The sequence below is a fragment of the Petaurus breviceps genome, unplaced genomic scaffold (assembly GCF_028583685.1).
Source record: "Petaurus breviceps papuanus isolate PSGF00001 unplaced genomic scaffold, PetGlider_PUasm1.0 38, whole genome shotgun sequence".
Taxonomy (NCBI): domain Eukaryota; kingdom Metazoa; phylum Chordata; class Mammalia; order Diprotodontia; family Petauridae; genus Petaurus; species Petaurus breviceps.
In genome coordinates this window covers 72,997,636-73,019,616 of record NW_027186304.1, presented here as the reverse complement: position 1 = coordinate 73,019,616, position 21,981 = coordinate 72,997,636, and the positions used below count along the sequence as shown (strand labels likewise).

The following is a 21,981-nucleotide window of genomic DNA, read 5'->3' as shown; positions in this document are numbered from 1 at the left end:
TTCTGTTTCTTCTTATTTCATTTTCACTCTGCTGGTTAATTCTTAGTCCAGATCCATTAGTGCCCATCATAGCAATATGTAGTGCTGAAGGAAGGTTGACTATGGAGGAGAGGGGTCAATCTACATGTAGCAGTAAAATTCCTCAGAGTTTTAGGAACCAGATTAAAATATAATTGAGAAATATTGAACAAAACAAATAAAAATACAGTACAACATAGGTAATGCTAGTTTGTGGTTTTCTAAGCCAATATGTGACCCCCCCCCCAGTGGTCCATTTTTATTTTTAGTTTAAAACCACTGGTAGGGCAGCTGGATTACATAATGTTAAAAATCTGGTTTCTAATGAGTCACATTCCATCTGTGTCTTCCAAGGCATGATAGCAAGGGGATGCAAAAAGAATATAAGGAAAGGGAGAAGAGAGGGTTTTTTCAGGTTGACCGAAAGAAATGGCCTGTTAAGAAGTGATTAATTTCAAAGTTTCAAAGGGAGAAAGCCTTCTGAATGGTATAAAAAGCACTAGATTGAGAGTTGAAAGACCTGGATTCTGGTTCTGACTCCACTCTAAATCAGTAGCTTTGTAAACTGATGCAATTCCCTTGATCTCTCTGAACCTGAAAGCTGAGGATAGCTAAAATGATGTTGAAGATCTCCTCAGGGTCTCAGATCTTATGATTCTAAATCTGTTATAAATAGTTGGGCATCCTATCTCCTAGAGCTAATAGTAACTAAGGAATTATTGAGGTCAATTCCATGCTCATCAGCCCAGAAAAAGAGAGATGAGTTTAGGCTCCTATTTCTCACAGTCTTTGGTTCATTAGAAACCCTCTTTCTCTCACTGATAGAAACATAGCTTAGGTTATGGCTCATGTCTAGGATTTCCTTATAAAAGGGAAAGGAAGAAAAGGTAATCATTGTAAAATATGAGGCAGGTATGTGTCAGGAAATTTATTTACACACAGTGTTAAAAATAAATGAGTCATAGCATGCCTTAATAAAATGATTTAAAACAGGTTTGGGAACTGCATAATTAGATTCTTCTGGAAAGCTGATTATTGAACCATTAGAAGAAACAAAACAATCTGAAAAACTACTAAATATGTATTTTACATTTTATCTTGGTTCAATGCTCTTTCCAAATCATTCCCAGTACCTGTCTACTTGTAAAATGACTAGGCTTGAACCAATGTTCTTATCTGTGGTGACCTTCTTCAAGAGCACTGCACTAGTTACTGTCCTTAAACCCCAGGGGTTCTTATCATTTTTCGTGTGTATTCTAGACCCCTGTCACAGTCTAGTGAAACCTTCTGAGAATAATGTTTTTTAAATGAATAAAATAAAATACATAGGAGTACAAAGGAAATTGATTTATTGACATAGTTATTAATTTTTTAAAAGTTCAGCGCTATTCATAATTGTTAGAACTCTCTCGCTTCTCAAAATATCTTGTATTTACTTTTTGTATATTATACCGGAAATCCCATCAACCCCCAGGGATGAATGTAAACTTTTGGAGGCCAGGGACTACTTAATCTTTGCATTTGTAATGCTTAGCTCCTAATGCCTAGACTAGCATGCAGTGTAGGCATTTAATAAAGGATGTTTTAATTGAATTAGGTAGATGTTGGTGCTACTGAAGGAAATAGAGAAGTCAGAAGAAAGAGCAGATTTCTGGGAAATACTAATAAGTTTGAAATCTGAACATGTTGAATTTGAGATACCTATCAGACATCCACGTTGAGTTGTCCTAAAAGTAGTTGTAACTGTGAGTCTGTAACTCTAGAAAGGGTCACACATTTCTCTGTGTGTGTGTGTGTGTGTGTGTGTCTGTATATATGTATATAAGTATATATGCATACATGTTTATATATTTGTATGCATGTATAACAGGGGTGATCCAAGGAACTCCCATTTTGCTGATAGGCTCTAGGCCAAAGGACTTAGGGTGTCAGAGAAGAGAGTATAAAGAGATAAGCAAAAGAGCAGAGGACTGGTGAGTCCTGTGTCCAAACAGACTTGGAGAGCAGGTAGTGTAGAGTGTAGTGAAAAGGATGGGAGCTAGCATAGGAAACAGAGAAAAGGTAGTTTAGAGAGGAAGGAGAACCAGGAAAATATAGTGTCTCTAAAGCCATGGGAGAAAAAGAGAAGGCATGAGGAAGGTTTTTAAGGGAAGGGAATAAGCATTTATATAGCACTTACCTACTATGGTAAGCACTTTGCTTAGCACTTTTTTTCAAATATCTCATATTATCTTCACAACAGCCTTGCAAGGTAGGTGGTATTATCATCCCCACTTTACACTTTAGGAAATTGAGGCAGACAGTGATTAAGTGACTTTGCCAGGGTCACACACAGTGAATAAATGTCTCAGTAGAGATTTGAACTTTTTGACTCTGGGGTTGGTACTCTATCCACTACTCACAACCTGTTGCTGCGAATCTTGTCAACAACATTAGGTGTTGTCAAGAGGCCAAAGAGAATGAGGAGGAGGGGAGTGGTGATGAGGGTGTTACATTCGGGGAGTAGCTGCTGACTAATGACTTTTGAGAAAGCAAATTTAGTAGAATGGTAGGGACTTAAGCCAGGATGAGTAAGGATAAGTAGAATATAGATCATGAGAAAATTGAGGGATGGAATACAGGCAACTTTATTAAGAAATTTGTTTATGAAGAGGAAGAGAGAGATGAAGTAGTAGTTAGATGAGGTAGAAGAGTCAACAGAAGGCTTAAAAAAATTTAAGAGTGAATACCCGAGAGAGGAAGGAACCAATGGAGAGAACTCAATCAAAGATGTATGAAAGATGCATGGAACCACATATCAATAGAAGATGGGATTAAAGTATGGGCAGATCATCTGATCATAGACTTTGAACTGAAAGAGGCCTCAAAGGTTTTCTAAACAAATGCCTTATTTTAGAAATGAAAAAACTAGGGCCCAGAGAGGATAAATAACTTGTTCAAGGTCTTATAGGTAGTAAGAGGCAGTACCAGGATTTAAATTTGTGGGACAATGCCATGCCTTTTCAGCATACATTCGAAGATATATTACCACCACATTGATGTACATTTCCAGGCGGTCATAAAGAAGAATGATGAAAAGAAAAAAAAAGAGCAATGATGAAGAAAGGAAGTGGTAACCGAAGGAAGACTTTCCTTGCATGCAACTTTAGCAACGAATAAGATTGTCAGTTGTTTTCATTCAACATCCAGTTGGGTAATAGATTTAAAGGATGCCTAGTTGATACCTCCCCTCCAGCCCCTCTTTATTTTACAAAGGAAGAAAAGAAAGGCCAAGAGTGATCAAGTGAGTTGTCCAAGATTATATTGGTAGCAAATAATGACCTGGGATTTTTAATCCAGGTCTTCTAATTCTAAATAACTAGCATTTATTACATTTATTACTAGGTGGTACTGAGGATAGAGCATTGAACCTGGAGTCAGGAAGACCCATCTTTGTGAGTTCAAATCTGGCCTCAGATGCTTCCTAGCTGTATGACCCTGGGCAAATCACTGTTTGCCTCAGTTTCCTCATCTGTTAAATGAGCTGGAGAAAGAAATGGCAAACCACTCTAGTATCCTTGCCAAGAAAACCACAAATGGGATCGCAAAAAGTCTGACACAACTAAAATGACTTAACAAAATCTCCATGTTATATTTTCTGCGTGATTTATTTAATTAATCCAAAAATACGGCTAAAAAAATGTGACACAAGACTACGTTTGCTATTGTACCATGTCTTCCAGGAAGCAGTTGGTTAATTTGAAGCAAGTACTATGTTGCAAATCAACTGGAAATGAATCAAGGCCTTTGAATGGTTCTCTTTGCTTTTCTGTGAAGGAGAAGAAAAGGGAAAAGGTGAAAGTTTGAAAACAATTTTGTTTTTCTTTTCTTTCACTGCCTCCCTGTACCTCTTAGTAATGTGAACATGTTGATTGCTTGAAGATTTTTTAAGTATTTCAGTTAAATTAAAATATCAAGGAATCCCAGCTCTCTTGATCATGAGTTCTATTAAATTGATAAAGTGTTACTATAATTAAGTATTCTTCACTACAATTTGAAACAAATTTTATAGTCTTCAGGATACTTGGGAAACCTCTGCTGACCATTATTTACATAGCCCCTCCCAAGCTTGATAATTAAGTAATTCCTGTGCCGGGCTTTTTCCTAGCATAAACAGCTCTAGTTTCTTCAACATTTTCCCCACAGAACCCGATTTTCAATCCTCTGCTTTCCACACAGCCTTTCCTAATATTACATATTTTGCTTATGCCCTCACTTTCATATTCCTCATTAACTAGAAATATTCCATATAAAAACATTAGACTTTCTGTTATATTTGAGTGATTTCACACAGTAGTATGGGAATATATTCATGTACAAAGGATAAATAACTAAAACAAAATGACATTTTAAGTGATTGTTTACTTATTTTTCATCATAGCAAAGAGGCTTCACAATAAAGGACATTCATGCAATGCCAATATTTTTCTCCCTTTGTGCCTGTTCACTGAATTATTTGAAAGTTGCTCAGTAGTGGTTAATAATTTATTTGCTTGCACTAGAACTTTCTATCTAGCAGTTATTGGAAAAGAAAACATATTCCAAACTAGGCTTTTCCATTTGTAGAAGGAAGGTACCAACAATGGCATCTTCTGTGCACTCACTATTTTGAAAAAAAGGCAGCATGGCTGGTGGAGGTACCCCATGACTTTGTTTCTAATTCTGTGCTCGATCTTATGCTTTTGGTCACTGCTTTGTCTAGTCTCTGCTTTCCACTTTGACAAATGAAAGGATATTATATTATAAAGGGGGTTACCTTGTAGCAAAGTAGACTGAATTTTCCCCTAGAAACAATGTTATAATTGGAGATTACATCCTTGATAAAGGATTCTATTTCAAGTAAACCATAGAGCAAGTTGAGAAGATTAAGACGTTTGACATGAGCTTCTTTACCTTCCCTCCTCCATTCTTCTCAGCTTCATCTCTCTCTTGAAACCATGAAGGCGAAAACAGATGATGTTGATCCGGCTTGACTGTACATCTTGTTTATCCTTCATTTTTGAAGAGAACCAATGATGTCTTGACTTATTCATGAATTAAGGGAGGCAGAGTTACTCAGAGTCATCATAGCCTCACTCTATCTTTCAAAGTCATCAAAGCCCAGTGACAATACAAAAGTCAGGACAACTGGCAATGGCCCAGGATGCAGTGGATGACAATAGCATCTTCAATGTCCAGCTAAGTTCTACATTGCATAGTGCCCGCTTCAGCTGCCTTCATGGCTGTTGGAACAAGTTGTTTTCATCTTCTCATTCTGCTGAGAGAAGTCTTCACATGCTTTAGGCAGACATCCCCCTATCTCACTAATGAGTTTGAGGCCCATCTGTTTCCCTCAACCTGTTTTAACCTGTTTGTCAAGAAAGTTTATCAGGGTGTGGCCACTGAGCATGCTGCACTTTCTTGGAGCCATAGGCGAGAGTTGAGTGCAAAGTAGACACCAAAGATGGGTAAACAGCCCTGAAAAGAGCTTGACAAGCCCTCACACCAGAGGTGCTAGTCCTCCCTGAGCACCCCTTACATCATGGCTGTACCTTACATCTCCAAAAAAGGATTGGCACTATTTTATTTCTGTACCACACACAGCTAGGTGGCACAGTGGATAGCACTTGGGTCATGGAGTTAAGAAGACTCACCTTCCTATATGGCCCTTGGCAAGTTACTTAACCCCTGTTTCCTCATCTGTAAAATGAACTGGAGAAGAACAGTTGGACACAACTGAACACCATAATAAATATGCATATGGGGCAACTGGGTGGCACAGTGATAGAGCGCTGGGCCTGGAGTCCAGAGGACCTGAGTTCAAATTTGGCCCCAGACACTTGACACGCTTGCTAGCTGTGTGACCTTGGGCAAGTCACTTAACCCCACTTGCCCTGCCTTCCCCACCTCCAAAAAAAGACCAAAAAAAAAAGAAAGATGCATATATATTTTTACATTTGTGCTAAAGGAATGTCTTTATATAAGGCAATCTCATGGTATGGTGGTCCAGTAGAAGCTGCCAGACACATAATGCCCTGAAAGATGTCTGTATTTCACCTCATTGTTCAGTTTCGCAATATCATTACAGTATATATTAGTTCATTTAACTTGCATAATTTGGGAGTGAGGGTAATTCTCATTAAATGGAATACTGTGATCAAAAAACTTTTTTAACCTGAGGGTAGCATCTGTTTTATTTTATCCCAAATATTGTTCATGGCACATAGTAGATACTTAATAAGTGCTCATTAATTGATTATTATTCATTTCATTTTCCTCTGATAATAGGTGGAGTTATTTTGATGTATCATGCTATAAGATCACAGATTTAGAACTCTGAAGTGCCTTTACAAGTCACTGAATTTATCTAATCTCTTATGTCCTCCTGCCCTGCATCAGGCCTTGTAGCTGGTTCTCCAGGTCAGCTTACCGCCTGCCTTGCTACTTCCACCTTGAACTAATACCAGGAACCAAACTTCTAATATCTACAGCCTTACTCCCTGGAAGTTAATCTATCCATCTCCGGACCTTCCACTAAAGGCATAGTCATCTTGATTGAATGAATGCAAATTTCTTTAGCTGGTCTTAGGACTGTCTTCCCTAAAACCATGTACATACCTACCTCTCATCCTTTATGTTTCATGGCTAGATACAGTAATCAAATCATTGCTATCATTGCCTCTGGAAAAAAGTATGCCAGTTGACTTCCCTATCACTCTGTTTCCCATCCCTTTGACTCCATAGATAAAACTTTTTTTCCCCTTAGTCATCATTTTCAGTCAAATATTAATTAAACACTTAATTAATGCCAGGCATTGTGCTAAGCATTAAGGATGCAAAAAAAGTACAAAAAATAGTCTGCTTTCAAGGAGCAATGTCGAATAGAGACAACACAGAGACAAACTATAAACAGGATAGACTGGAAATGATCAGCATAAAGAAGACATAGAATTAAGAGGGGATTGGGAAAGGCTTCCTGTAGAAGATGGGATTGTAGGTGGGTCTGGAAGGAAAAGGGAAATGAAGAGGAGGAGATGAGGAAAGAGTTAGGAACAGATCAGGTTATGAACACCTTTGATCGATAGTGGAGGATTTCATATTTAATCCTGGAGGTGATAAGGAGCCAGTGGAGTTATTGCATAGGAAGGTGACACAATCAGACCCTATACTTCAGTTAAGTGGAGGAAACACGAGTGTGGGGATAGATTTGTCTTGTGGAAGTTAATCCACTTATCTTTGGCACTCTACCCTGGGACTGAGCCTTGGCACACCAGCCAGCAGGCTATTGCAGAAGGCCAGGTGTGACAAAATGAGAGCCTGAACAAGGGTAGTGGCAATGTCAAAGGAAAGGAGGGGTCATATGCAAGAGATGCTGTGAAGATGAAATTGACAGGCCTTGGCACCAGATTAGATAGGGGAGTAAGAGAGTGAGTAGTAAAGTGTGACTGCTAGGTGGTGAGCCTTGGTACCTGAGGGGATGCTGGTGCTTTCCCCAGTTGTAGGGAAGAGAGTTTTTGTTTCTTTAAAGGTAGAATGAAAAGATTGGGGGTGGTTGATGGGAGCAAATGCTAGGATTTAGGGAAGAATAATGACCTCAGAGGCTAAGCCAACTTGCTCACACAGTGCCTTTTGCCTGGGGAGGACTGTAATACCCTGACAATGCTACCGCATTTTGAGAAACCCAACCGACTTTGTCAGGACTAAACATAAAGGAAGGGGAAAAAGAGACATAGGTTGGTATGTGTCTGCAGTGTCAGTTGAGGAAGATGATCACTGAAGGTGAGAAGGAGGTAAGGCTGCTGACAAAATCACTTACAGCTGCCTCATGCTCCCAGGAGCACAGGTAGTGTTGGGGAGACACTAAACCACGCTGCGGTCATGGCATCCATCAGCCCACTGTAAGCAGTTGCCTAGCTCATGAATGAAGTCTCTTTTGTCCAGCTGTTGGCTAAAAGGATCCAAGAACTGTCGTTCTGGATTGTTGCCCCTCCCTTCTTGCTTGGGCAATTAGAGGAGGGCTAGATGAGGGGCATGGAGTGAGATGCTTAGTGGATGCTTTTATTTGACCATAATTGGTTTTTTACCATCATGAGTAAATATTTTATAGAACTAATAACCTTGGTGAGATGGTTCTATAAGAAACAGGAAGAAGGAAAATAGATTTAGAGGTGCAAGGATTCTTAGAGGTTATGTAGTTTTATTGCATGTTTTGACTGATGAAGAAACTGAAGCTTTGAGAAGTAAAATAACTTATTCAAGGTCTCACAGGTAGTGAGTGGTTGAGCCAGGATTTAGTTCTATGAATCCAGATACAGCACTCCTTATGCTGATGGAAGAATAATCCCTAGCAAGTGGGGATGGGTGGTTAAAATAAGCTTTTATTAGATACCTACAGTGGATAGAGCTCTGGGTCTACAATCAGGAAGACCCAAGTTCAAGTCCAAATTCAGACACTTACAAACTATGTGACCCTGGGCAAGTAACTTGACCCTGTTTTGCCTCAGTTTCCTCATCTGTAAAATGAGCTGGAGAAGGAAATGGCAAACCACTCCAGTCAGACATGATTGAAACAATTGAATAACAAAAGGAGAGGGGGTGGGGTAGAGCAGCCCACACTTGAATCTCACATCTGAACCCGTCAAAAGAAGGAAGCACACACACACACACACACACACACAGTTGGGTACAGGATACATTTCACTCAGTAAGGGATGGGAAGAAAAAGAAGCAGGGAAGAGAAATTAGAGGGAGAGTACATTAAGGGAAGGATCAGACCTAATCAAAACAAACTCTAAGGATGTACAAAAATAATTATAGTTCTTTTTGAGATGACAAAAAATAAGAACGTGAGGGGGTACCAATAATTGGAGAAGGGATGAATAAGTTATGGTGTACACATATGATGGAATATTATTATGCTGAACTCTTACTGGTGCAATGACCAGCCACAATTGCTGAGGACAAGTGATGAAGCATGCTGCCTACCTCCTGATAGAGAGGTACGAGATTGAATGCAGAATGAGAGAAATATTTTGCAAGACATGGCCAATGTGGAAATTTGTTCTGATTGACTATACATGTTTGCAGTGGGTTTTGTTTTTCTTTTGTTTTCAGAAAAGGTTCCCAAGGGAGGGCAGGAATGTGAGTTTAGGCTGATAAAAACAATTATTAAAAAAAAATTTTTAAGAGAATATTTTTCTCCTAACCAAAGCTATGATAGGGCTCTCCTTCCTTTCTCTTCTAATATTTTAAAATAAATTTTATTGATACTTTGCTTCTTATAGCATCCCATGTATCCTTATTTATTCCTTTCCCTTTCCCCCAGAGAGCCATCCCATATGATAAATAGTATATTTTGGACAGGAAAAAATCAAATTAAGCATTGAAAAAATCGGAAAAGACGTACAATGTGTAATCTCTGTGGACTTCCCATCTCCACAAAGAGGTAGGTTAGGAATGTCTTCTCATTTCTCTTCATTCTAAGCCCTGTTTGATCTTTGTAATTTTACTGCATTTACTTTTGGGGGATTTTCTTTCTCTTTTTTTAATCTTGTAGTTATTGTGTGTTTGTTTTCTTGGATCTGATTACTTCACTCTGTTTCACTTCATATAGAAGATCCAAGTCTCTCTTTATTCATCACACATCATTTTTTTTTGGCACAGCAATATTCTACTACATTCATGTACCACAGTTTGTTTAGCTATTTCTCAGATGATGGACATGTACTTTTCCCTAGTTTTTAGCCATTACAAAAAGTGCTGCTATAAATATTTTGTAATACATGGGGTCTCCTCAAAAGTTTTTTTTTTTAATGATATGACCTTTTATATTTAGGTCATGTGTTTATTTGTAGTTTATTGTGGGATATGACTTTAGATGTTGATCCAAACCTGATTTCTATCATATTTCTTTTCTATTTCTCAAGCTTTGATTGAATAGGGAATCTTTATCTAATAAGTATTTCTTGTCCTTTGGTTTATAAAAAACGTATTCTACTATGTTTCTTTGCTCCCGAATCTTGAATTCTCTTGATCTGCCAGTTTAGTAGGGGCAGCTAGGTGGTGCTAGGTGATAGAGTGCTTGGCCTGGAGTTAGGAAGAATCATCTTCCTGTGTTCAAATCTGGCCTCAAACACTTACTAGCTGTATGACCCTAGGCAAGTCACTTAACCCTGTTTGCCTCAGTTTTCTCATCTGTAAAATGAGCTGGAGAAGGAAATGGGAAACCACTTCAGGACCTTTGCCAAGAAAGCCCCAAATAGGGGCAGCTAGGTGGCACAATAAGTAAAGTATGGGCCCTGGAGTCAGGAGGACTTGAGTTCAAATGAGGCCTCAGACACTTAACACTTACTAGTTGTTTGACCTTAGTCAAATCACTTAACCCCAGTTGCCCTGTCTTCCCCCCTCCAAAAAGACAAAAAGAAAAAAAGAAAACCCCAAATAGTGTCTTGAAAAGTCAGATACAACAGAAAAACAACTTAACAATAACAAGTGAGCTTAGTAACCTCGCCAAAAAACAAAAATTAAGGCTAGTCTGATAGTAGCTTTTCTTGATGAAGCCATACTGACTTTGTGGTCACTGCTTCCTTTTCTAAATGTTCACTAAACCTATGTTTAATAATATTTTCTGGAATTTTGCCAGAAATCAGTCAGGTTCACTGATATATATATATATATATATATATATATATATATATATATATATATGGTTTTTAAACTCCATTCTCTCCTCTTTTGAAAATAAACCCTATTCTCTTTTGCATGTTGGTCAGTGACATGGATAAATATAATAGAGATCATGCTCATCAAATTTGCAGATTACACAAAGCTATAATGGATAACTAACACACTGAACATTCAGAAATATATTGACAAGCTAGAACATCAGAACTGAATCTAATTAGATAAAATTTATTGAGGTAAAAAAATCAAGATGAGATAGGCATGTTGTGCCAGAATTTCATCTATATCTGACAGTTTCAGTAGATTTTAAGATCCCTGTGAGTCAGCAGTGTGGTTTGGCACACAAGAAAGAAATATTAGATCATATTAAAAGAAGCATAGCATCTGGAAATAAGGAGGTGGTATTATCACTATTCTCTGTCCTGGTCTTGAAAACTTTACATAGGGTATTTGTGTTCATTTCTAGGTGTCAATTTTTTACTTTTTATTTCTTCTGTTTTTTTTTCTTCTATTTTTAACAATAAATATTATTGATGCCTTTTATGTTTGCATACATTTACACGTATATGTTTAGTCATTTCTGAATATTTCCTACTCTGTTCCTCCTGCCTTTAAACCTTCTCCCTTATTAAGTCCCCTCATAACAAGGAAAAATAGCTAAGCCAAGACAACTGATTGCAATGACCATGTTTGCCAACGTATGCAACATTCTGTTCCCTTAGTCCCAGGCATTTCTACAAAGATGAGAAACTTACTGCAGTTTTTGACATCTTTGCTAATTTTCAAGAGGTGAGGTGAAACTTTAGGGCTCTTTTAATATGCATTTTTCTTATTAATTATTTAGAACTTAATTTCATATAATACTTTTGAGTGGAGAGAAGAACAAAACAAAACTGATTTGGAGTAATTGGACCTGGGTTCAAATCCTGACTCTGCCTGTAATTTGAGCAAGTCATTTTAAAAACCTCTTTGCTCTATAGGTGATTGTCCTTAGCTTTTCTCTAAAACCTCAACTCATTTCAAGCTTTACACCTTTAGAGTATCATGCTACCATGTAATATCTTTTTTGTTTTCCTTGGTTCCATCTTCTATGTGTCTTTTAAACACTTAAATTGATTGATTGATTTCCTGTCAACTAATACAAATAGGCCTTTTTAGGCAATTTTCTGTTTCTTCCTCATAAATTGTTTCTCTTTGTGTCTTCAGAATTTCATTGTTGTTTTGTTGTTGTTCACTTGTTTCAGTTGTGACTGACTCTTTGTGACTCTGTTTTGGGTTTTATTGGCAAAAAATACTGAACTGGTTTGCCATTTTTTTCTCCAGCTCATTTTACAAATGAATAAATAAACAGCGTTAAGTGACTTGCTCAGGGTCACACAGCTAATGAATGTCTGAGGCCAGATTTGAACTCACAAAGATGAGGCTTCCTGATTCCAGGACCAGCACTCTATCCACTGGAAAGCTGGATTTGAAGTCAGAGAACATGGCTTCAAATTCTTGCTCTAGCACTCAGCTACCTGTATAATCTTGGACTAGCCACTTAATCTCATATATCCTTAGTTTCCTCATCTGTAAAATGGAAGTAATGAATTAGATTACCCCAAGGATCCCTTCCAGCTCTGAATCTATCATCCAATAGGACCTTCCTATTTCATCCTTGACTTCTGACTTTTTCTCAGATCTCCCACAACCTTTCAGACGTCTCAAACTGAATGTCCAAAAGATATCTTAAATGATACGTGTCCACAACAGAATTTGTTGTCTTTCCCCCGAACCCGTCTTCCTTCCAAACTTCCTTACTCTGCTGTCCAGGGCACTACCATCCTGCCAGATCCCCTAGGTTCACAATCTAGATGTCATCCTTGCCTCTTCACTACCTCTTTCCAACACTGCCTTCCCGAATATCCAATCTGTTGCCAAGACCTATTGATTTTACCTTTGCAACCTCTCTCAAATATGCCATTTTCTTTCCTCTGTCACTGCCATCACCTTGTTTCAAGACCTCATCATCTCACACATGGACCATTACAATAGCCCACTGATGGGTCTGTCTGCCTCAAGTCTCTCCCCATTCCACTCCATCCGCCATTTAACTACCAAAGTAATATTCCTATAGCACAGACCTGATCATGGTATTCCCCTCCCTTGTCCCCCAGTAAACTTTAGTGAATCTCCATCATCTCGAAGATTAAATGTAAAGTCCTCTTTTGGGCATCCAAAGCCCTTCATAACCTAGCTCCTCCTACCTTTCCAGTTTTCTTACACCTTACTTCCCAACACGTATTCTTCCATTCAGTAACACTGGCCTCCATTCTGTTCCATGAACAGGACACTTGGCTCTGGGCATTTTTCCTGGCTCTCCCCCATGGCTGGCATGGCATGTTCTCCCTCCTCATCTCTGCCTTTTGACTTCCTTGACTTCTTCCAAGTCCTAACTAAAATTCTACCTTCCACAGGAAGTTTCTCCCAACCTCTCTTAAGTCTATAGTTTTCCCTCTGTTGATTATTTCTCATGGCTTATTTATGCATATCTGTTTGTTTGGTATCTCCCTCAAGGGCAGGAGCTACCTTTTTTTCCTTTTCTTTGTGTTTCTAGTACTTAGCATAGTGTCTGGTGCATAGTAAATACTTAATAAATGCTTATGAATTGATGGAAATTTTTAATAGAATTTGTTTTCAAATAGCTTATGCTTTATTCTTTAAAATAAAATTTTACGTTTTCCCAATTATGTGTAAAAACAATTTTTTTAGCGTTCTTTTTCTTAAGTTTTGAGTTCTAAATTCTGTCCCTCCCTCCCTGCTCCTTGAGATGATAAGCTCCAAGTTATACACTTGCAATTATGTAAAACATTTCCATGCTAGTCATTTTGTGCAGGAAAATGGAAGGAAGGAAGGAAGGAAGGAAGGAAGGAAGGAAGGAAGGAAGGAAGGAAGGAAGGAAGGAAGGAAGGAAGGAAGGAAGGAAAAGAAACAAAGAAAAATGGATGATATGCATCTGTATTCAGACAACATCACTTCTTTCTTTGGAGGCAGATAAAATTTTTCATCATGAGTCTTTTGGGATTGTCTTTGAATCATTGTATTGTTGAGAATAGCTAAGTCATTCACAATTCTTCATGATACAATATTGCTGTTACTGTGTACAATGTTCTGGTTCTGCTCACTTTGGATGACTGATGTGCTTTTCAAAACGTTTTATTAGTGTTGTTTTCTTTTTCAGAGTTCGTTGTCACTACTTCTCTCTCTCCCCCTGTAACAAGTAAATACAGCTGTGCAAAATAAATCATATTGGCCATGTCTGAAAATGTATTCTTTATTCTATACCTGTTGTCCACTCTAACCCTTTTCTTAACTGACTTTCCCTTTAGAATTTTAGTCAGTGGGATCCTGTCTATACTTCCTTTGAGCTCTCTGAAATCTGCTCTTCAAAAATCTGGATTGTATATCAAACTATTCTCAGGGTTCCTGCTCCTCTATCACAAAGTCTAAAATAGAATGGTCACTTCCCTCCAAGTTTCCCATTGTTTCTGTTAGTTTCTCCTTGTTGGTAAGAATCAAATTGAGAATAGAATTTTCCCTTGTGAGTTGCTTTCCATTTTAAAAGATACATTCAGCTCCTTTTACCCCCTCTGATAATATTTTGCTAATTTCACTTCTTTCTTTCATATGTATTCATTTTTATTTCATCTTAAAAAATTCTAGTTCCATTTCAGATACTTTTGTAGGTGGTGTTTGAAAGTTCTGAAAGATATTCAGATTAAATTAAACAGTCCCTGCCCTCCTAAAACTCTACTGGGGTGTCTATGGGAGTGGGTGGGGTGGTATGTCCTACACAAATAACTATAATACTAATGGTACTTGTTAAGGACATAAGTGATATGCAAGGAAAAGATACACTGAACTCAGGATCAAAGAAGTTTTTAAATAGGAAAGATGACATTTGAGCTGATTCTTAGAGGATGGGCAAGATATAAGTTAATCAACATGCATTTATTAAAGGCTTACTATATACCAGATGGAATAGAGATGTTATAGAGAAGTCCAGAGGATTTCAGCCTGGTAGGAAATGAAGAGATGACAGGTCTGGGCACCCTCCCTCAATGGAGGTTCTTTTCTTTTTTTCTTCCAATATTTTATTTTAGACTCAAATGCCAGAACACAAATAGAGAATAGAGAAAAAAAAAACAGATCATAAACTTAAATACTGGAACTTAAATACAAAGTTAGAAAGAAACAAAAGCATGTCGTGCATAGCAGAACGTAAGAGAGGATTCAAGATATGTAACAAGTTTTCATTTCAAGAAAGACTATATAATAAATAATACCCATTGAGTTAAGAATTGGCCATCTTTTCTTTGCTTCCTTGTGAGTTTTCTTTTGTACTCTGCTTGGCACTTTTTTGTTCTTTTTTTTCCCCATCTCCTCAACCCCCTTCCTCCCAAGAAGGTCACAATAAAGTTTAAATGTGTTTCTCTGTAGCTATATATATATGTGTGTGTGTGTGTGTGTGTGTGTGTGTGTGTGTGTGTGTGTGTGTGTGTGTGTATATGATACACATATACATATATGTTCCCAAACCTATTCTATTCCTGATCTTTGTTTTTATGTATATGCATATCTCTTGTTTCCTATCCCTCCTACCTCCTCTACTCTACTTTTACCCACTACCTTGCCCTCCTGTGACTTGCCTACTCCCCTCCAAGGATCCCTCCCCTATCATCCCATTCCCATAAATCTAAACACCCTTCTATACCCCTGTTTACCTAATTCTCTCACCCTCCCCTCTAAAGATCCCTCCCTTGTCCTGTCTCCCCTCCCTATGCCCCTACCATTTTATTTCTTCTGAATTTAGAAGACTTCTATACTCTTTTAAATATATGTGTATTGTTCTCTCTTACACCCATTCCTGATGAAAGTAGGTGACCAGAACTACCAGCCCTCTTCCCCCAACTAATTCCTATGTATCAGTTCTTTCTCTTACACCTCATTTGTATAAAATAATTACTCTTTTTAGATGTTTCTAAATGGTTTTCCTTTTTAAATTTATATCATGCCCAAGTTTTCTCCAGTCTTTCTCATAAACTACCCAATTATTAACAAAAATCTTATACAGAAATTTTACATTCATACACACACACATACATATATATATATACATATATATATATATAGTACACAGTCTGTCCTTATGGATTTGTTATAATCAGTCTTTGTTATGTACCTTATATTTATATTAGTTCTTGTATGTTGAATAGTCTATTAAGTTCAGGTTTTTTTAGATAAAGTCTTGAAAATCTGAGTGTTTATCAAATGTCCATTTTTTTCCATTCAAGATAATAGTTAACTTTGCAGGATATGATATTTTTGGCTGGAGCCCTAGTTCTTTTGCTCTTCTATATGTTGTGTGCAATACTTGAATGTCTCTGCTGCTAGGTCTTGTTTAATTCTAACTGTGGTACCATCATATTTAAATTGTTTTAATCTTGATGTTTTAATATTTTTTCCTTGAGCTGAGGGTTTTGGAATTTGACTATGATATTCCTATGGGTTTTCCTCATAGAATCTCTTTTAAGTGGTGATTGATGATTTTTTTTTTTCTATTTCTACTTTCCCCCCTTGTTCTAATGCTTCAGGACAATTTTCTTTAATTATTTCTTGTATTATTGTATCAAGATTCTTTTTTTGATCATAACTTTCAGTGAGTTTAATTATTTTAAAATTTTCTCTTCTTGGTCTATTCTCCAAATCTTTTGTTTTTCTTGTTTCATTTTTTTCTATTTTTTCATTATTGATATTTTGTTTAATCATTTCTTGCGCTCTTATAATTTCACTGACTTCACTTTGCCCAATTCTGATTTTCAAGGTGTCATTTTCTTCCTCAAGATTCTGAATCTCCTTTTCTAGTTGGTTGACTTTCCTTTCATACCCTTCTTCTTTTTCTTGAATTGTTCTTCTTTTCTTTTTAGTTTTTCCTTCATCATTGTCATTTGATTTTTAAAGTCTTTTCTAAGGTCTTCTATAAATTCTTTTTGGACATATGACTATTTGACATTACTCTTTGGGGATTTCTTTACTTCAGTTTCCTCCTCTGAAGATGAACCCTGGTCATCTCTATTCCCATAATAGGTTTCTATAGTTGGATTATTTCTCCTTTGTGGTGCATTTTTGTGGGTGTGTGGTGATAGCTTAGTTATATGTAGTCACCCCTAGCCCTGGGGTATGGGAAATGGGGCCTCTTATCCCATATCTTCAGTTCTTCCCTCCAGCCTGACACCAAAGTCAAACCTCCAGCCTCCTGTAAGTGCCCGCAGCCAGGGCCTTTCTGCCCCTCTTCTTCTGCACTCACCAGGCAGGTGCTGGTTCTTTCTCATTCCTACTGCTCTTTACCTTTTCGGACCCAGACACCCTCTCAAACCAACTAACCCTAGGACTTGCTGCTTATTGTTTTAAGAGGCTTATGGTTTGCTGTTAAAATGGAATCTATCCTGGAAGTGTTTACTCTTCTCGGGGACCAAACCTCCTCCTGGGATTTTTCTACTGATCTTCTCAAATTGTCCCAGGGGGACTCAGGTTATGCCCCTGTTCTTATTTATCTCCACCCACACTTTGTTTGCTCTAAGGTGTTATTTTAACTCTTTTGTGGGGAAAGATCTTGAGAGCTTGGAATTTTCTGACCTACTCTGCCATCTTCCCAGAATCCTCTCCAGTGGAGGTTCTCAAAAGAATCTTCCACACTTTCAACTGAGGGAGGAACAGCAGAGGCAGAGAATACTGACAAGGTCTGAGTTCTAGGGCTGATGTGATGTTCTAGGATGAAGAGTGTGATGGACTACAGGTTCCATTTAATTTTAACATGGGCTCGTGTCGAAGAAAAACTAATAATAACGTACATTCTGCTTTAGACACACATTTGCCAGAAACAAAGAGAAATCCAGAGGAGTACAGTCTGGTAGAATATAAATTTTCAAAAGGCAAGGATTTGCAATTTGATTTCCACTCATAAGCATTTCAATAGATTTCAATAAGATTTCTCATAAGAATTTCAATAAGATTTCCATAAGGAACCTTGTGAACATAGGAAGTATGTGTACGCAGTAGTGCATTTTAGCTGTAGTGTACAGTTTGTGCAAGGGATTAGAGTAAAATAAAGCTGGAAAGGTAATGTAGTGTCAGATTTATGGAGAGCCTTGAATGCTAAATTAAGGAGTGTAACTTTTAATTCAAGAAACAAAGATCTCAAGTGGTGAATCAAATCTGCCCATGAGGAATATTTATTTGGCAACCATGGAGTAGTACTGAGGTAAGAAAATAATTTATGAGACTATTGCACCAACTGAAGCATGTGGTAATGAGGGTACTAAAGTAGAGATAATAGGAATAGAAAGGAGGGGGTGGGGGTAAAGATGCATGTAAGGTGGAATGGAGATGAAGTTCATAACCTATTAACTGACCGAAGAGAAAAAGCAGAGGGAAGAGTCAAAGGTAGCCCCAACGTTATGAACCTGGGAAGCAGAATGAAAGGAACTACTGACAGAAATAGGGAAATCAGAAAAAGGTAACAGGCTTTGAGGGAAATAGAGTAATTATCATCATAATTTAACTGCTGTCTCTCTGTTGTATCCTCTGCCCCTACTAGCCTCTAAACAAGTCTTGGTCTATTTAACTGTCTTATTGTTTATATGTTTGTTTATTCATTAGTTTATTTATTTCTGTTGTCTCTCGTGTTATAAGGTTAATTTGTTCAGTTATCTTTGTTCCTCCAAAGGACAAAAAAATATGTGAGCTAGATGGGAGGGGAGATGCTCAGATAAATAACAGTGATTATTAGGTTAGCACAAAAGTTAGAAATCTTATGAATATGCAGTGACTACAACAGTGCAAGTGGAAAGAACGATCACCAAAAAACAATCAAAATTAAATGCTATAAAATGACAAAGAACAAGCTTGATTCCATAGAAAAAATGAGACAATACTTTCCCCATCCCTTTGCAGAAATGGGGAGTTCACAGATGTGGAACGTTGCATATCATCTGATTTTTTTTTTTGTTTTCTTGATTTTTTTTCTTTAAAAAATTTCTTTTTTATATGGCATACAAAGAGAAAAGTAAAATCTTTCTTGCCCTCAAGGAACTTACTTTCTATGAAGGAGAGAAGATGTATGCATATAAGAATATAAAAGCTATGTATATATAAAATTAATACAAATATAGTGCCTTTGGGGGATCCTAGCAACCAGAAGGATCAAGAAGAACCTCATGTTGGAGGTGGTGTTTGAACTGAACTGCTGAGCTTTGAAGAAAACTTGGGTTTCTAAGAGGCAAAGGTGAAGAGTTTGTACATTCCAAGGATGAGCAACAGCCTGTGCAAAGAAAATAAGAGTCTATCGCTCAGGGTGACAAATCATGGGTTACATCTAATTTTAACACAGGTTCACATGTCAGAGAAAAAACTATTAATAATGTACTTTGTGCTTTAGGCACAAATCTACTGGAAACTATCTTATTTAACATTTGTTATATCTACGTATTTTCTTTCTTAGAGAAGAATGACCAGTTATGTTCCTTCTCCCTTCTCCCATCCCCCTCCCCACCACTGTGCCCTTTTATATGTCTGTCTAAACCCTAAGACTATATGTCTGTCTAACCCTAAGAAGTAATGTCTCTAAGAATCTTGAACAAGGAATAGTTACAGTTCGGGGTTATGATTTCAGAACCATAGTCACTACTCATTTCCTTCCCAAATTATTCCTCTCTGGGATTTCAAGGGTTTCCTCCCAGCAATTGATATTGATCAGTATCATAATGTGGTAAACTTTGCTGAATGTAAAAGAGTGAATCATTAGCTTCTTGGCTTCAGGAGATGGGGAAAGAGAAGACATCTTTTAGATTGAACAATATGTAGCAGCAAGCACCCCAAGCATCCTCAGGGTGGCTGCCACCACAGGTTCTTGGATCTGCTTTGATAAAGGAAAGCAACTCAAAATGGGTTAACAAGCTTACTTTAATCAGTCAGATACATATCATTTACCTTGTTCAGGGGAAAAAGGTCAGCACCCCAAACTTCAGAATATACAGACAGAATTATCAAGACAGAAACAGATCAAGTACACAGCTTTCCAAACTGTGCAACCATTACATCCATACCAAACAACATCTGGGTTTCAAAGCCGGGGGGCTCTGGACAATGGCTAGCCCAGAGTTTCATCAAATCACAGAACACTTCTCAAAGTGAGCCCAAAACAAAGCTACACATCAGGGCTTATATAGCCTTCTCCTGGCTCAGAGAATGTAACAACCTTATTGACTCACTGGCCAATCAAGAAGTATCTACTGAAAAACAAGCCTCCCACCCTAGGCTCCAAGTGCACTTTAGTCTAGGGGCAGGGAAGATCTTAAAAATTTACATTTCCATTACATAGCCTAATCACCTCAGTAGGTGGAGGCTTTGATCTTAACCAGACTAGAGTTAAATTTGGTTATGCTCTTAATTTATTAAAATCAAATTTAGGTAATCCTCTTTAGGTTGGGGTTGTGGGAAACTATGGGAGGAATTTTGTAATTAAAAGTAATTAAAAAGTAAATTAAAATTAAATATTTACTTAAGTATTTAATTTTATTAATTAATAATTAATTAATTAAAGTTTAAATATTAAATTAAAATTAAATGTTAAAATAAAAAGTTAAAAAAGTAATTAAAAGTGCTCTTCCTGTCTTTGAGTGATAGTAGAATGTGGATCAGAGGTGACTGGTTCTAGTCAGAGCTGTGATCTAGCAGAACCAGGCTTCTGATCAGGTCCGGGGCTAGAGGCTTGTATGTATGCTTGAGGGGAGCATGACATGGGCAGTTTGGGAGGTTTCACCTAGCCAGTGGAGAACAAGGAGGGGAAACTCTAATGGAAGCAGTATGAAAGGGCTCACATTTGTCTGAGTCGGCATACTCCATTAAGGGAACTTCCCATTTATTCAGAAAGAATAAATGCAAGATAAATGTAATGAAAACCTTCCTGGCTTTCCAATGAATATTATTTATTCCTACACTAAGAATATTCCTCACAGGGTGGGGAGGGAGGGAGAAATAAAGTACACAGCAGAGAACAAAATAAAAGTTGGAAGCACAGAAAAGCAGGAAGTTTTGAAAATGATATGTAGTATTTATTACATAGTTGTTTTTATTTTTTAATTTATTTTTGCTTTTTAGAGGGCAGCTGGGGTTAAGTGACTTGCCCAAGGTCGCATGGCTAGTGTGTGTGTGTGTGTGTGTGTGTGTGTGTGTGTGTGTGTGTGTGTGTGTGTATGAAGTATCTGAGGCCGGATCCGAACCCTGGTCCTCCTGACTCCAGGGCCAGCACTCTATTCACTGCCCCACCTAGCCACCCCTACATAGTTGTTTATTTAAAGCAAACAGTGTGAAATGGAAATTCATAGTGTTATATTGAATCCTCTTTTTATGCTGTGCTGTGTACATAGAAATGTTTTTTGTCTTTTTGTATTTAAGTTCAAAATTAATTTTAAGAAGAACAAAACACTAAAAAAATCAAATTTAAAGTTACTTCATAGATTTGTCTCTTCATATAAGGAACTCTCAAATTGTGGATTGACTTTGAGTCATACTTTATTTTCTGCTCTTATTTTCTTGCTTTCTGCTGCTTCTTTCAAAGCCTGCACTTAGAGAAAAGTGACTTGAGCTAATAAGTGCAGTAATGTCATTTATAACCCTGTTTAAAATTATAGTTAAATTTTTAAAGCCTTAAAATCTTAGCTTTTGTTCTACCACTTTCCTGAAGGGAAAAGTATGGAAAAAAGCTTTAGGATAGAAAAAAGATTGTATTTTTTCAGTTGAACTAAAAAGAAAATTTTTATTATGGTTTCACAGAGGAAACACTTTGCTGGAAGTGAGCTACCTTAGACCCTTACTTTGCTGTATTGAATCAAACCTTTTTTCATAGTAAACAAACAGTAAGCACAATTGAGATCTTATATTATATCTTTCAGTCACTTGTATAATGCTAAAGATGTGACTTTCTATGGGATATGGTTTAAATCTGCTAATTTCCCTCTGATATCCTCATTACAGATACCCTCTGTGTTCATGTAGATTATTCTCATACAATTTTTTATAGATAATATGACAGAACTGTTCAGAAATAGGTACTGTTGCTAATGACCAATCAATGTCTGTCAGTCAGTCACTCAGTAAACATTTATTAAATGTCTATTATCTGCCAGTCACAGTGCTAAATGATGGGGGCACAAAAAGAGACAA

At 37.4% G+C, this 21,981-nt stretch overlaps 1 protein-coding gene and 1 long non-coding RNA gene across 3 annotated transcripts in view; one reads left to right on the top strand and one right to left on the bottom strand.

Moving 5' to 3' along the window:
* The window catches only part of TTPA (alpha tocopherol transfer protein), a 48,245-nt gene that overhangs the window by 3,343 nt on the left and 22,921 nt on the right, over positions 1-21,981 (top strand). The window lies entirely within an intron of this gene.
* On the bottom strand, positions 3,647-9,331 carry LOC138170589 (uncharacterized). Its single transcript, XR_011170671.1, has 2 exons — positions 4,951-9,331; positions 3,647-3,826 (listed from the first exon to the last, which is right to left on the bottom strand). It is a non-coding gene; the product is annotated as an uncharacterized lncRNA (long non-coding RNA).